This window comes from Vespula pensylvanica, chromosome 2 (genome assembly GCF_014466175.1).
Source record: "Vespula pensylvanica isolate Volc-1 chromosome 2, ASM1446617v1, whole genome shotgun sequence".
NCBI lineage: Eukaryota > Metazoa > Arthropoda > Insecta > Hymenoptera > Vespidae > Vespula > Vespula pensylvanica.
Window position 1 is genome coordinate 3,301,241 of NC_057686.1, and position 17,069 is coordinate 3,318,309.

Genomic DNA, 17,069 nt, shown 5'->3' on the forward strand with positions numbered 1-17,069 from the left:
CGAAGAAGAATTGACAATAGGAACAAAATGGATGGATGAGGGATTAGAAAGGTCCAACTTTGTAATTTGTTACTACGAGTTCTCGGCGATTCTAGAATTGAAATATCAGAAAGCTTTCATATCCAGATAAGTTAGATCTTCTTTGCATGTATATATATGTACATATAGTTATCTACATATGTAGACTATATATATATATATATATATATATATATATGTACATACGAAGGAACTCCAATAAATTAGACGGTAGCTAGAAGAAGACGAAGGATAGAGGAAGATACGAAGATAGTTCTCTACCAATGCATTTCCTAGCTAATCCAGCTTGAAAATAAGTTTGCTCGAAGAACAACCTTTTGCGCTGTGTAGCTCGATGTAAGACATTTAGAATCTCCTGTTCTCCTTCTTCCTTATGTTACTTTCTCTCTTTCTCTCTCTCTCTCTCTTTCTTTTTCTTACTTCCTCTCTTCGCTATCCTTATTTTACTCTACTTTTTTTCTTTTTCTTATCTCTCTCTCTTCTTCACTGGCATATATTCTTTCCGGAAGAGATTTTCTTGGCGTCGTTCTCGCAGGAAAAAACGTCGAACTATCGTCGAGAGTTGCAGCAGCGAGCCGAGTTAAGAACGTCGGCTAAAAATAGCATGGACCGCGTGGGTGGATTCTTCTCGAGAGTCTAAATTGGGATATTCCGTGTCGCCATTTTCCTCTCATTTCTCTTTCTCTCTTCTCTCTCTCTCTCTCTCTCTCTTTCTTCCTTTCTCTCTTTTGCTTTGTCTCTCTCCCTCTTTTCCAAGTTACGTCGAGAGGTCTTATTCTCCGCACGAGACGAGACGACGAGACGACATTTCGGCCGGACGTTTACACAAGCGGTATGTGACATCGCTCGTACGTGTGACGAATGATCTGTCAAGTAGTGGTCCGTCCAACCGTGCTACGGTCGAGAGAAAAATATTTCGATCCTCGACACCGGCTGCATTCTTTGAGACTGTGCCAAATATGCAACCGTCCTTGTAGTTCTCATGAATGAACGCTTTTACTAAAAGCAGCTGGTTCCGCTATCTTCTCGTTCAACGATCTCACAAAAATCTCTCGCTTCTTTCTTTAAAAAATCGATCGGAACACGAAACTCAAGAAATATTATCCTATAGTTATCCTTAGTATAGATTCTAATTATATTGCTATCGATCTAAATTACATCGAATGATTAATAGAACGAACGATAATGATTATACATTTCGAATGAATAACAGTATTTGAGAAAAATAGGATGAGTTAAGTTTTCTTTGTTGATGAATCGAAAAATACAAAATGCATCCGAAATCTCCGTAAAATCTTGTCGGTCATGTCGTTTTCATCGCGCCCTGATAGCCACGTTCGTTCGTTCGTTCGTTCGTTCATTCGTTCGTTCGTTCGTTCGTTCGTTCGTTCGTTCGTTCGTTCGTTCGTTCGTTCGTTCCCCCTTCTCCTTGAGAGAAAAAGGAGAACGGATCTTATTGAAACCGTAGCTCGCGTTATACTGCAACGGTTTATCGATGTTTCGTGTCTGGATCGGACGCTTGCCGTTCGAAGTCGTAGCTACGAGCGTTGGATACCTACGTCGAGGCGTATCGCGAATACTCGCCACTGGCCATTCGACAGGACGCGATATTCCTCGCACGTATGTACTTTCAAGAGATACGATATTGTTAGTCGAATTCGTTCCTCCCCCATTTCCCTCCCCTTTTCCTTTTTGTCCTCAAAAAATATACGCCGAGGTAGATGCACACGTATGAACACATATGTACGTGACTATATAACTATCTTATCTCTTTGTCTCTCTCTCTTTCATTTATTGTCTCTCTCTCTCTCTCTCTTTCTATCTCTGTCTCTCTCTCTCTCTCTCTCTCTCTCTCTCTCTCTCTCTCTCTCTCTCTCTCTCTCTCTTTCTATCACTCTTTCTCTCTCACTAATGTTCAAGAGTTTCTTTCCCGTTTCTATCCTTTCTACAGTTAGAGCAAATTGCACGGAGATCGTCTTGGACCTGACAGGATGTGGACGAAGATTATTATCGGAGACACTCCTCTCTTCTTCTCTTCCTGGTTTGTTCGAGAAGACCTACTTTTCCAAGAACGAAGTGCCGTCTTTTAGACATTAACGAAGAGAGGTGTGAATTCTATAGAATTTTCAATGGCAATTGATGTGGATGGAATTTATTCTTATCGCAGATAATACATTTTAGGGAGGGAGGACTACGGAAAAATACAACGATACACACACACACACGCGCGCACATATATACATTCATGAAAATCGAAATTAGTAGAGATTCGTTTCGTTCGACGGGAAAGATAAATCAGATATAAGACCGATCGCAAATAACATAACGTGTTTTTAAAGGAATCGTTTTACACTATATAAAACTGTAATGGCCTTGGAATGCTTTCGTGGCAAGTGTGAAAAAGTTCTTTGGCATGGGACACTCGCGAATCATTGCGGTCTACCTTCGGTAGTTGGTTTGCGGTACACACCCAGAATGTAAAAGTTTTTTCAACAAGTATGTACGCAGGACTGCCATGTTTTTCGCCTTTCGAGACTTTCAAAATGTCCTTTCTTCTCTCTTTCTCTCTCTCTCTTTCTCTTTCTCAAACTTTTCCATCCTTCTCTTCGTCGAACGAACGACTGCTTGAATTCCTTTGCCTTTTGCTAAGGTCCCTCTCAGCCTTTTCTCCTCGTCTTTCTCTCTTTCTATTTCTTTACTGAGAAGTTAAAACATGCACGAAGACGAGCAGTCGCAACGTTGTACGACCCATTCGATACTTAATTCCAGTTCGTAGATCAAAGCTTTTTGCCTTACGAACGAAACTCTTTACGTTGCTACGTGTGGAAAAGATGAAACTGAAGTTTTACACGCGGAGCTTCGAGGACACCTTCAAACTTACTTTATCCGATCTTTTTTTTCGTTCTTTTCTTCTTCACTACCGACCATCTTATCTCTCTTTCTCTCTCTCTCTCTCTCTTCTTATTCTATCTTTCCTTTCCCCCTTTACAGGGTCGCTCTTTTACTCCGCGAATAATTTAAACGAAAAGATAAGTTTTATGAGAAAGCGTCGTCAAGTCGAACCCCATCGTTTCGACGTATAGGTCGCTTCTTGAATGCTCGCGCGTAGCTTTTTACGATGACATTTATCGTGGATAGGGCATATATATATACATGCACATATATACACACAGATACACTACAATATTACATACGAAGGAAGGATCAAAACGAAAAGCGTATCTCTACTTCGCACTTTTCTTTATTACTTTATTTCTATCATCTATTTTTCATTTTTTTTCCTTGCTTCTTCTTTTTTCTCTATTTTATTTTATTCCAAGTGTTCCACGGGGTCATTGAACTCCTCGAGTATGTACGTCGAAGAAGATCGATGAGCCATGGCCATTGAAATATTTCGACCGTTCAATGTCTCGACATTTTGTTTGCATCGAAATTATTTCTGTCAGTCAATAAAATTTTAGGAATCGAAGAGTTCGACGTATACCTATACTGAGACTAGTGCATCTAGAATGTGTTCACTAATGAGGAGCCGAGTTCGGTCGGTTTCGCAGTACTGCAGCGAGCAAACTTTTAGCACATTTGGTAAACATGAGGAAAGGGGAAACTGTTGGCAAGTAAATTTATGGATAATGGAGGAGAGTGAATATCGAGTATCTAGATACTTTTTCCGCATTTTTATTATTTCATATATATATATATATCATATATATGTATATATATATATATATATATATATATATATATGCAGGGAGAGAGAGAGAGAGATAGAAAGATGGTTACAACGGAAAAAAAATAATATTTAGGACGCGGATGTTTATTCTTCGCGTCGTTTAATTCACTGGGGTAATTAATCGTCAGAATTTGTTTGTATGTATACAGTTAAGTAAGTACGTATGTATGTAAATTTTATATGTACGCGAGGAACGATCTCGCGATTATTCTTTCTTGGCATTTGTGAAATTACGAGCGAGTTTCGTAGAGATGTAATGCGTCATAAAAATAAATCAACTATCCTTCCTTCCTTTCTTTTTCATTATTTTTTTTCTTCGCGAAGCTCGTTTATAATTTACACCTCGATTGTAATTTCAAAATGTGTCTCGATTGTACTTCCTATTTCCTTTGTTTCCTATTGGTTGTGAATTTTGAGAGAAATACTCCAAGAAAATCTATGAAAGTCAGATGTTTCTGTTCGTTCGAATTGCGATCGAATGTAAAAGACGTCTTCTAGTGTTTCTCAGAGAAGAAGAATTTTTAACGATTTAAAGATGTCCGTAGGAATGGAACTTCGTCGTGTATTTATAAAGGTTACTACATTTTTTTTTTTTAAATCGATCCCATCCAAAAAGAATCCTATGTACTTGCGTATATATTTCTTCGTATTCATTCGTGTAAAAGAGATCGAGAGAAAGGGAGGGAGAGTGAAAGAGATAACGGAAAAAGGTATAGAAGCAGGATAGAAAATATAGATCCGAGTACTCTTACTTTTTAATCTCAGGTCGATAGAATATCAGAACAAAGTACGTGCCGTTCCGGAGGCAAAATGCATTTCGGAACTTCCTTTTAAGCACAACCATCGAGATAGTCTCATGCATCGGAATGCAGAATCTGGAAAAGTGTATGATTTGCTGTAACTTGATAGAAATAAAATTTTTCAACTTTCTTTGAAGTTCTGCATATAAAATTATAATTTCTAAACGAGTATAAATGTGAAAAATATTTCTTAATCTATAGGTAACGATAAGTCTAACAAAATTTTATCCGATCTTTCAACTGTAGGTAATGATAATCAAACGATTTGTTGTAACTTGATAGAAATGAAAGTTTTCAACTCTCTTTGAAGTTCTATCGTACATCATAATAATTTTTAAACGAGTATTAATCTGAAAAATATTTCTTAATCTATAGGTAACGCTAAATCTGACAAAATTTTACCCGATCTTTCAACTCTATATTGTGGTAATCATTGCGACAATAGTAACAAAGAGTTGTTTGAGAAGGGCGAGAGGAAAACGAAGGAAAAGATTCGTAGTTGAAAAAGAAATATGGTATCCGATCTCTTCAGCTCTTGATAAAGTAAAGCTTTTTCTCTGGGAGATCTAGGGGGCCCAACCCCCTGACCTGGGTCAAACGGTCGGGTTTGCTTAAAATGCGAATGGGTAGAGATGTTTGTTGCCGTATTTTTCTCCATCTTTTTCTTTGACAATCTCGAGATACGAGTAGAAAAGACGAAGCGAGCGAAGAAATAGTGGACTGGTAAAGGTGGAACTTCAAAGCATTGCTCGCCTTTCTAGGATGTCGGTTGCTGGTCATTAAAATTGTGTCGTGGTCTGTTTCGCGACAACATTTCCACGTTCTTACCATCGTACAAATTCTTTCTTCTTTCATTCTTTCTTTCTTTTGTTCTTTTTCTGTCTTTTTTTTTTTATGAAAATAAAGATGAATCGCTACGTAAAAGAAACTCGTACAATTTATTATATTAAAACTAAGTATGCATATTTATTCATGTTTTATTATTTATTTCCGTTTGCGTATTAAATATTGAACTGAAAGATTTAACGTTCAATGAACTTATTTTATGTACCTTTATCAATGAAATTTTTATGTATCATTTATTCTAGTTTCTGTTAAAGAAAACACCCTTGATCGTATTTTCTTATATTAATCAATAATTCCGTGTGCTCTACCGTCGAACGTTTATCTAAACTTCCTTTACCGAACGGAATTCGTTCTTCGGGTGTAACTTGAGAAACGATCTCCGTCCGTTAATGAGACAACTGTGAAATTCCAGTGAGTCTTGGGATTCTTCCGTATTCGCTCATCGGTACGGTTGGGTCATCTTTGGCTGTGCGATCTTCGTTCTAATTAATTCTCCCCTAGAGCCACAGACTGCTAAAGTAGATCCGTCCGTATATTCTGAGAGTCGACGTTCAAAGGAGAAAGGAAGGAGAGAAAGGGAGAAAGGGAGAAAGGGAGAGAGAAAGAGAAAGAGAGAGAGAGAGAGAGAGAGAGAGAGAGAGAGAGAGAGACAGACAGACAGACAGAAAGAAGAAACAGAAAATTCAACCTCCCATTTTCATCCATTGCGAGGAACGACATGAAATCGTAAAAATTATCCTTTGTTTCGCAAGAGAGACGATTGGTCGAGAGGTTCCTAGTTACACAGCATCTTCGATCTATCCGAGCGCGAGAATCTCAGGGCGTTAGCAGCCGAATCAAGTTGTTTGGGCATGATTACCTTTGGATCGCCGCCAAGCTGGATTAACCTGATGGGCTTTTGAAATGCTCATCTCCTCTCATCTCCTCTCATCTCCTCGTCTCTCTCTTTCTCTCCCTCCCTCTCTCTCTCTCTCTTTCTCTCTTTCTCTCCCTCCCTCTCTCTCTCTCTCTCTTTCTCTTTCTATCTGTATCTATCCTCTTAGCAGATAGGAACTCCTGCTTCTCGAGATACACGAATACACTTTGAAGCTTGCCATTGGCCATAGGTTTAAACGATAAATTCGTCGCAAGATTTAAAAGCGACGTTATCAACCTATGATGCATTTCATCGCACTATGAAAAATAAGTTTCGAGAGAAGAGCTTTCCTAATGTATGAAGTTGAAACTTGAAATAATTCTTGGAAATATATTCAGAACGAACTTATTAATTTATCGGTACTCCTTAGTCAAGTAGGTAAGAACTTCAATATTGTTCATTTTCATTTATCATTCGAACTGTTTAACTTGTATCGACAGAATTTTCTTCGTCGTATTATTCGATCATTTTTAATGTTCTATCTAAAGACAGTTCGATCAATTCCATCGATCGTCTTACAGGCTCTCCCATACCTTTGACTTTGAATGAGGCCGTTTGGTATTCGAAACGACGAGTTCGGCAGTTGGAAGCGTCTGGTTTTCCTCTTTGCCTATCTTGACGAAGCATAGAGAGTAAAGAGAAGGAGAGAGAGAAAGAGCGAGTTACTTCGTCTTTTGAGCTTGAAAGCAAACGACGAAAATCTAGTGGCACACAAGAGCAGCGTAAGCTCGTTGACCGGAAATAAATTATCGGATTAAGTGCTGTCGCGCGAACAGCCCTCTTTACCCACGTTTTACCTTTACTATAGACCATTTCTTTCTATTATTTTCAGCTCAATGTTGAAAGCAAAGTGTCACGATTCTTCCGATATATTCCTATTGTTGTATCATTTCTAACATTATCTTACCGAAAATAGTTGAAAGAGTTTGTCGATGAAAATCTATGATTCATATATTGAAAAGAATAGAAGAATCGATTTAAAAGTACTGTACTCGTTAATGAAAGAAATAAATGGAACAGAAAGTACTCTATTTATGAAAAATAAATCTACTGGGAAAAGTAGGGAGGGAGAGAGAAAGAGATCGAGAGAGATAAAGAAATAAAGAGAGAGAGAGAGAGAGAGAGAGAGAGAGACAAGAACATCTCTTGATTTTTTCGGTAAGGGAAGAAAAGGTAGGTTGGAAATTCTCGTTGAAACTCAATCTTCGGGTTTTCCAATACCGACGGACTCATCTATAAACTCGCTCGTTTCCTTCGCGAGAATTTTCTGCACATGTCCTCTCTGACAGCACCAGATTTCATCCCAGCTACCCTGCTTCCTCTTACGGATTATACGACGATCCTTTTCTCTCTTTTCTATCTATCACCCATTCCCTCCTTGCGAAGACGAAAATAAGAGAGCGAACATTTATTTGATAATATTTCTATTATACTGTTTATAAATCGAATTCACTTTTGAAAGTTGTAGATACGAGGAATTTCTATTTAAGTGCGAAATTAAAAAGTTGGAAAATGAAAAATGAATCTATAGATATAATAGACGATGTTAAAACATGATCTATAAGATGAAAAATAATTTCGACCTTTTTTTATCGGTGTAATTATTTTTTTTATCAACGTAATTATAAATTCATACGGTGTGTTTTAATAAAAACAATACGTTTGATATAATTATACTCTGTTTAATAATAGCCTCTGTAAGATGATATGCGTCGAATAGAGCTCAGTGGAAAGGCGTGAGGAGAAATGAGAGAAATATATATATGGAAATAGGAGAGGGGATGTTGAGTAGGTTATATGTAAGCTCGTACGAATTATTTCCTTCATAGTCTCTCATTTCATCTTGTATAGCTCGGATATCTTTATACTAGAATTCTATTTACTATTTACGTCCCACAACGTCGTTCGCAATTTATTATTTAAACTCATTATTACTCACTATACGACACATACGTAGATATATTAGCAATAATTTATCATTTGTAAATAATTTTTGTTTATAAAAATATTATATTATAAAAAGATATAAAAATATCCTTTCCATACTATCATAGATAATAATAAAGTTCATTCCTTTTATCGGATAAAATATAGACAAACAATTTGGGAAAGTTTTAACTAGAATCCTGGAAAAATTGTCGATCTTCGTCCTTTTCGCCATCCATTTTATTCGAGAATCCTTTTGAATTTCGAATCGACGGTACGTTTCTTGCCAAACGAAAAGTTTCAATAAGATTCGACGGGTGCTTTTCGGTTAAACTGGTGCGCCATAGCAAGCTTTCGCGAGTACGCCGCATCGAGTCAGTGCGCTCCTCTCACAAGAATAGAAACGGAGTCTGCATGCTAGTACGTGAACTCTCGAGGCATATCAGATTTTAGACTTCCTTTTCCATGTCGACGATCGCTTTCCCACGAAAGATTCTTCGGTGATTTAACTAGCTGCGAAATTCGAGCTCAGTGCTCTGAATCTTTTTATTTTCTTTCTTCGTTCTTAATATATTATTTCTTTCTTAATAATGTTATTTCTTTTTTTTTCTTTCCATTTCTTCATAAAATTATACCTCGTAGATGACGATAATTCGAGAAAATTTTATTTTCTACCCTCGTACAAAAGATCCAATTATTATTTCTTGCTTAATCGATATTATTTATAAATAACACGAAGTTTCTTTATTTACTTATATATATATATATATATATATATATATATATATATATATTGTTTTTTCTTTTTATAATCGTGATCACCATTAAATTGAAAGATTTTCTATCCTTATCGAGCCAAGGCAGCGAAATTCAAATACGAACTTACTTTTATCGTTCGAGCTAACATCGATCAATACTAGTCAAGTACTCGTCTGAGTTTTTCCTTCCTATGAAATGCACTCGATCTCTTCTGTCTGATGTCTTGTTGATTTTCAAGGATTTGCAGAAGAGGGAGGCGAAGATTGAGAAGCCTGAACTTACCCTGCGTATCTACGCTTTCAAGAGCGAGGAACTTCGTTTAAGCGTACATATATACGCAGGCGATGCTTTAAATTTGACATTTTTCAGCGTATACGTTGGAGGAATTTATAAAAAAATTTTCCTCTCCATATGTCTCTTCTTTTCTCTCTCTCTCTCTCTCTCTCTCTCTCTCTCTCTCTCTCTCTCTCCCTTTTATATTCATGAAAGCTAGTTAGCTTTCATCGTGGACAACTTTGTAGCGTAATAGAGAGAGAAATATCACATTTTGTTTATCGACACTATATTTACGAAGAGAAATATATAAGAATTTTTTTCTATTTTTATTTTTCCCCTTTTACTCATATCTTCATGAATTCAATCGTAATTGCTTTCAATCATGTGAAATTCGAGAAATGTATATATGCAGAAAAATAGAAATAAAAAAATATCAAAAATGTATAGTCGTTAATATGTTATCGGAATATACGATGACAATGTTCGATCGAATACTTTCGTGGTTATTCACTTCATTTAAATTTTGTAAAAAATTTCTAACGCTAGGATCGATAAAGTCGAAAATGTATAAATATTGATTTCTATATAGTGAAGTATTTTTCGACAAATTTTATTTCGTTGGCAAGAATATTTTTGTCTTTTTTTTTTCTCCTCCCCCATGAGATCCAAAATACGAGTGGGTACATTTTCCGACGTTTGGTTTGTCAAGCGAAATTGGATTTTCCCTCTTCATGGATACTTTTTCTCTGGTATTTTAAATCATTTGTCAAAGTTCTGTTTTCAATAGTTAAAACCACGACTTTAGTGAAAGAGGAATTAAACATTTTGAAATCGAAGAGACTGCGAGCCAGGAAAGTTATCGGTACGATGAAGACCTTTTTGGAATATCAAAGGAACTATTAGATTTTACTTACCAAACAGAAGCCAAAATATAACTTTATCAATTTTATGACGAAATGAAATAGTTTCCCATCTTCATCTCGAAATCTCACATTTTATGTACACATTTTTGTTAAAGTTTAGATTTCGTGTAAACAGAATAGAGCGAGTTAATTAATGAGAGAATTACGCAGTTTGTTTGCCTCTTCTCTTTTTCCATTCTCTACTTTCCCCTTTTCCAGTTCGGTCGGTCAGCTTAAACTCATACGTCTATCAAGTTTTATCGTTTTTATTTTCATTCGAACTTCATCTTTTTTACTCATCGAACCTTGAATCATAATTTTCAGATATTCTTTCCTACCACCAGCAATTTTTTTCTACTGCACTCTTGTATTTTTAGATTTTTTAATAATTCACTTTTTTATTTCTCTGAAAAACGCTTGTACAGAATGTAATCTCGTTCGTCAAAGTTTGCGAATTAGCTCGGAACGCAGAATACGTGAGAGATTGCTTACACTCAAAGCTTCCGAGCAAGTTTTTGTATATCTTGTATGTAGGTACGCGATATAACTCCTCACCCGTTAGTCGCTTCTTAACTTCATTAATACGTTCCTTTTGTTCGGCTGTTTAGTTTAACGAACATTTCGACGTTCTACAACTCCGTTTTAATGCCGTTAGATTAGACGTCTCCGTTTTCCATACAAATGCTCTCGTTAAACCGTTGCTTTTGTTAAAAGGATTTTTCGAACAAAAGGTGTGTTATTAATGAAGCACGGACGATTTAAACGGACGATTAATACAATAACGTAAAACGAAATCAAAGTTCGTAATTAATATAAATATATACGATAGCATAATTTTATGTTATCGTATTATTTGAAATTTTCTCAAGATCGCTTTTGCGATTTATAATTTTCATGGACTGAACGAACGTGAGTCATTTCGTATACAATACGAGTTGTATTCCATGGTATTATAACATTCGTCTGAGGTTCATGGGTCCTTTATAACACTGTTGAGCCTCTGACAATCAACGTGTCACGCTCGTGAAACGTTCCGTGAACGCTGAAGACGTCTAACATGAATGCTATACGCGTGACGCGGTATCCTCTCGTATTCGATTGCTTGTGTGTTGCTATATCGACTACGCATATGTATGCACTGGTAAAGCACGTGTGCATATACAAACGTAGTCGCATAGAAACATGTACCTATTTATATGAATCGCGTGCGACGAGTAAATGCTTACGTAGGTACTACTATATAATTATGTACTCGTCATCGATTAAACGATTTTGACTTCCTTTGATCAACTCGACTTATACAATATCTTTTTAATATTTCGCTAGTACATATATTTCAATATAATTATATTAATGATTATAACTTCAATGATTATAATTGCTAAATATTTGAGATTCAATAATGATGAAATTATGCTATTCGATAAAGGATCGGAATATTTGATTAGCGTGCTCATAATATGATTCATTAATTACAATTATTTTCTTTTATATTAGTAAAAGATGAAGATATTTGAAAAAGATTTTATTGAAATAATGATACAAGGGAATACTATCAACGAATACGAAATAGTGAAGAAATAACTAATGAATAGATTACAATCGCATAATTTATGGGCAATACTATTTTTCCATTCGTCGGTTTTAATCTATTTTTCTTATGCAATCGATTTACTTAGATTTAGAGATCGGTTCGGGTTTAAGAGATTTCTCGAGTTGGGCAAAAGAACGAGAAAGAGAGAGAGAGAAAGAGAAAGAAATATACGTCGTTCTTTGTACAATCCGCCTTCTACTTTTCTCTCCTTACTTCTTCTTATTCTTCTTACTTCTTCTACCTCGACTAGTCCCATCGTTTTATCTCTTGAGGCTTTCTCAGCGATTAAACGTGGCAAAAGAGATTGAATGTGGCAAAGAAAAAGTGGTGGAAAGAGGAAACGAAAGAAAAAAAAGAAAGTAGGCGTAACCGTAGTTTCGTAAGATTTTTCGTTTATCTTCGACGTTCGTTTCATGTATCTCCAAAAATATACTCGTAACTATATAACGATGCAAAAGCGTATCTATCAAAATAATGTACGGACTTCAGCACAGAATTGGAAATCAAATAAGACGGTTTCCAATTCAATCGTCTTCTTTTTTTTCTATATCATTGATTCGACAAAGAATTTTACAAGTATAAAATTCGTTTAGTCGGTAGTTCTTTTTCTTTTGAAATATTTTTCACGAGTTTTTACGATACATTAATTCGAAATAAATCTACATGAAAAGCGATCATTAATCGAATTGACCTGTTACGACATTCCTGCGTTCCGGATCCGTTAGATTAGAATTTTCTATATCGTGTCGAGAACGAATTTGGTATAACAAGTTTCTATCGTTTATTTTCCAGAACACGCGGCCTGAAACTGAAAGCGTGACTTATGAACGCCAACCGAGATAAAGGATCTTGATACGAATTCGTTGGAGCTTGACTTTTACGTAAGTAGTTCAAGGATAGTATAAAATTTACGCATATACTAAATATTCATATTCGTGATATTGATCCCAGTTTTACGTTTCTGCATTCCGAAAGATATAAAAAAGAAAATTCTGTTTCAAACGATTTCCTAAAGCCTTCATTAATTAGTTTCGTATACCTTTTAACTATACAAGTTGGTTTTACGATGTTAAGTAATTCATGCATTTGACGATTATAAATATGTTTCTATGAATCGGATGCAACGAGTGCTGTTCTCCTTATCTTGGATTTTTTATCGAGAAATATTTGATCAACGCTTCCCCTGTCTCAGAATGTCAACGAAGAATTCGATAAGCGATAAGTCAAGTAGATAGGAAGAGGGTCGCGATATCGGTGAATTTATATATTTGATTTCACGCGCTTATCTTTATTTTATTACGAACTACTATCGGCTACAATAGTTCAATAGTAGATATTTTTATCGACCATCAAAGATCTTTATTTCTTTCGGATAAGCATACTCATATTCTATTATCGTATACCGACATGTTGTTCTTCAAGTAAAGTAACGCAACAAAAATACGTGGATAATCGTTTCAGTTAAAAAAATATTTTATCGACAGATCGACGATAGAGTTAATTAAAACTGTCAAATTGTATACAAGTATCGGAAACGTTAACTAACTCAATATGAAGTTCAAAGATAATCGGCTATCGATCGTATTTTATATTCAAACGTGAGGAACTAGATACAAGAAGCTTACCTCTGCGAAACCATTAAAATATTAGATCCTATCGATCGAAAAGATTTATTCCTTTTCAGTTGTTTCCATCGGAAAGCACCGTGCGTAGAAAAATATCGATATTAACGTAGAATACTGGTGCTTTGGAAAAATAAAAAGAGCGATAGTACAGCGAGAGAGAAGGATAAGGGCATAGAAAAAGAAAAAGGGAGGGAGAGAGAGAGATAGAGACAGAGAATTTTCTAGTTTTCTCTTTCCTCTCTTTCTGCCGTTTTACAGGATTCTTGGTGGAATGCGAATTGCGATTGTTACTCGAATCTCTCTCTCTCTTTCTCTCTTAACGTTCGACCGAACGAAACGCAAAGCACACGCGGCGCACACGAAAAGGGGAATGGCGTTGCTTGTTGCATTTAAAGGAGGTCGATTGATTCCTTGTTCTTCGAAAAGCATGGGATCGCACATATAAAATGGAAACTAAAATTTTAATCGGTTCTTTGTGGTATTTATGTGTGTATTTACGTATCTATTTATATTTTCTGTGCGTTTAATTGGCTGTTGTATATAATAAATAAACTGATGTATCTCTGTAGCGAAATACAACAATTTTTTCTCTCTCATTTGGACAGAAAATAATAATAGTTACGAATAAAATCGATATATATATATATATATATATATATATATATATACACATCGATTTTATATATATATATATGCGCTATAGAATATACCTAGGTGTTGCCAAGTAAATAGCAAAATAGCTGAGCCATGGTTAAAAGCAACAGACGACTACAAAGCATAGAAATACATTGTTATATTCTCTTAATTGCGTCTGTGATTATTATGCAACGAGTAACCCGGTTCAACGTGCCCTCAATACATTTCAGAAAATAGGGAAATGGAGAAGAACGAAGACGTTTCAGCTTTGAAATGATCGATTCGAAATAGGAAAACCATGATTAAAATCAAACGTCATAACTTTAGTTTTGTCATTGAATGAGATAATATAATTTTCTTTTTTATATTAATTTCATTACCTAATAATTTATGATAGATAATCGTGAAAGAGCGTTTTAAGTTCTTTTCGTGGATAAATTTACGAGTTTTCTATAAAAATTAATGGATGAAAATGGAATAAACGGAATGAATAATGGATTCATGATCAAAGCAAGCTCTAAAGTGCGACAGAGTAATTCGGTACATCGAAATCGTGTTAGAAAATAGAGATCAAAAAGAAATTATCCAGAAGGAAATTAGCAGGTGCGAGGCAATAAACTCTTCGATCGTTCCGAATACAAACAATCCTCTGTTAACATCTTGATCTTTCGAAGTCGGAAAAGGAAGGGGTTTAATTTTAGCCGTGGATTGCATCGTACAAAGGTCTAGTATCGGTTAATAGTATCTAAATACGAGTTTGGTAAATGGTTTCTGCGTCGACGTTATCGATCTCACTGCGCGAACTCGAAATTATTCATTTCATTTGAAATTATTGAAACGAGACGAGAAAGTTTAGTACGGGGATAAAAATAGATAACGATTAAAAAAATTGACGAATATTTCCCACGTTTGTAGCACATGTTTGGTGTCACGGCAATATATCCTTATTAGGTGTAACGTAATGCAAGAGGGACCCTTGATAACGATTCGAGAGAGCAGCAGTCCAAATTCGTCATGGCCAGTAATTTTGCTGTCTGAAAAGAGGGATAGAGAAAGAGAGTTAGAGTGAGAATGAAAAGAGGGAGAGTAGAGGGATGAGGTAGATGAGCTACGCGACGACTATGGCGGATACTGACATCTCTTCCCCCTTAACTCGACAGTGTTTTCGAGCGGGCCGACAATTTATTTTCATTTGAGTTCTACTTACATACTCGTGCGAGCGTATGTAACGAGTCAAACAGCGTGTCAAGTAGGATGCTAATACTGGAAAAGCTCGTCTATTTGTATTACGCACCGGTGCCGCTCAAATCTCGCTTCCGCTTACCGAAACGTTACCTGCGGTAGCTCTCGATGAAAGCTTAAGCTAATTTCTCCGGATGAGATGAATGCTACAACGTTCGTTGACTTGACTTCCTGCTATTACTGTCACTAACGTTATTTCAATTTCTCATTGCGAGTTGTACAATTTAAACCTTCATTTCGTTTCAAGTTCGTACTGTTTTATTGTTCTTTTTCAATGCAACATATCGGCTTTTCATTACCATTTTGATCATTCGACGATCATATCGCATCCGAGAACGTCATCTATTATCGTCGACCACATTAACCACCAGTACGTTCGTCGATATCCGAACCGGGCATACTGTTCCACCCGTGAATTTTCAATCGATCGCTCCATTGCTGCTGTCGTATCAAATTGTCGATTGTGTCGTTTCGGACGATTCGCAAAATATTGAAGCATACGTAGGTTGAACTATATCACATCTATACTCAATTCGAAATCAAAGCGAAGTGACAATACTCTTGCATTGTCAAATAATTGGAAAGGATGGAAGGAAGATAACGATCAAAGGAAAGGACACCGTAAGTTCTCTATAGTTTCGACGGTAGCACATTTGGAGCGAGATCCTCCCGTGGAATTTGATTAGCATATCAGTGCACAGGTGCACGAAGGCTTCAGTCGGAAGGTTCCTAGAGCGCGTGGCACCCATCCTACGGGTTTGGACGAGCTAATTGGCAAGCCGAATTCGCACCTCGAAATACCTTCATGATGTAGTTGCGTTCTCTCTCTCCCTCTTTCTCTCTCTCTCTCTCTTTCTCCTCCTCCGCCTCTCTCTCACTCTCTCTCTCTCTCTCTCTCTTCATGTACCATGTTTCATGTAGGCTTCGCTGCTACTACACGCACCGTTGCACGATCAGAATTCGACCATTTGGGCATTGATCTTCCGTTTCTATCCACCTCTCTGTTTAACTGACTCTCTCTCTCTCTCTCTCCCTCTCTCTCTCTGTCTCTCTCTACCTCTCTCTAACTATCTACCTATCTATCTATCTATCTATCTATGTATCTATCTATCTATCCATCTATCTATCGATCGATCTCTCTATCTATCTATCTATCTATCTATCTATCTATCTATCTATCTATCTATCTATCTATCTATCCATCTCTTACTTCGTTCTACAATTAGCTCTATCATCGTGCTAAATTCCTTCTATTACCATACGAACTAGACACGGCTAAGTCGCTTTAAAGAAAATACATTTCGAATAGCTAGAGGTACTTCACTGGTCATTGTTTATTTGCGTTCGAAACGACTCTGAAAGATCCACAGCCTGAATTCAGAGTAGCGAGAAGCGGGATAGTCCGTTTCGAAAGTCCATTTGGTAAAGCCAATGACTATCGAGCCGGCACGATTTTCAACAACGAGAGAATAGCGGATTCGCGTCAGCGAATCGAATTTATATCAAGAGGTATTATAGCACGATATATCTATGCTTTTGCGCCTTTCCACTTAAATTCCGCATATCGTGCTTTTTATTTGTAGGGAACAAAAATGCGAGGAGAATTGATACTTAGCGAGATGAAATATTCATATAATTATTTTTATAGGAGAAGGAGGAAAATATTTTTTGAAGAGGAATCTCTTAATATTTGAATAATAAAAAATTAAACAAGAAGGAAAAATAAAGAACAGAGAGAGAGAGAGAGAGAGAGAGAGAGAGAGAGAGAGAGAGAGAGA

General features: G+C 36.3%; 1 protein-coding gene across 5 annotated transcripts in view; it reads left to right on the forward strand.

The window, feature by feature from the left end:
* The window catches only part of LOC122637822, a 231,169-nt gene that overhangs the window by 52,000 nt on the left and 162,100 nt on the right, over positions 1–17,069 (forward strand). For all 5 annotated transcript variants that reach the window (XM_043830218.1, XM_043830220.1, XM_043830222.1 and 2 more), the window contains one exon: positions 12,581–12,669. The gene's annotated coding sequence lies outside the window, so the exon portion shown is untranslated. The remainder of the gene's footprint in view (positions 1–12,580; positions 12,670–17,069) is intronic.